Source organism: Camelina sativa, chromosome 9, assembly GCF_000633955.1.
Source record: "Camelina sativa cultivar DH55 chromosome 9, Cs, whole genome shotgun sequence".
NCBI classification, from domain to species: Eukaryota; Viridiplantae; Streptophyta; class Magnoliopsida; order Brassicales; family Brassicaceae; genus Camelina; species Camelina sativa.
Genome location: NC_025693.1, coordinates 23,134,041 through 23,134,575, shown reverse-complemented (window position 1 = coordinate 23,134,575; position 535 = coordinate 23,134,041).

The window sequence follows — 535 nt, the reverse complement described above, 5'->3', positions numbered from 1 at the left end:
CACTCCCCCCGCTCTCGGGTCGCAACCCTCGAGACATACCGGCTCACTGCCGAGCCTCGGCTCACAGCTACGGTATCCAGGGAGCCTCACATATCCCGCTCTTGGGTCGTCACCCTCAAGCGCGCTCTCGGATCGTCATCCGAAGCAACATACCACTCCCACTCTCTGGCCACAAAGTCCATCGAGCTATCGGTATCACGTGAGTTAGGCTCGCACGGCCTTGAGCAAAAACAAACACTGATGCCAACGAGTATCTCCCGGCTAGATCTACCTCACATTTCCACAAAACATTCCCATTTTAGAAACTTTCTATTTATGGAAAACTTCCTTTTGTGGAAACTTTCTATTTATGGAAACTTTCCAAAAATAGAAACCCGAGCTATTTCTCTTTTCCCATGACAACAACAGTCAAACATAAAGAAAAATACTCATCTTATTAATCTCAAAAAAATGTCATAATCGTTACAATCTCAACGAAATTACATCGTAAAAAAACCAAAAATACAACAACCGGAGCAAACAACCCGCATCCCGA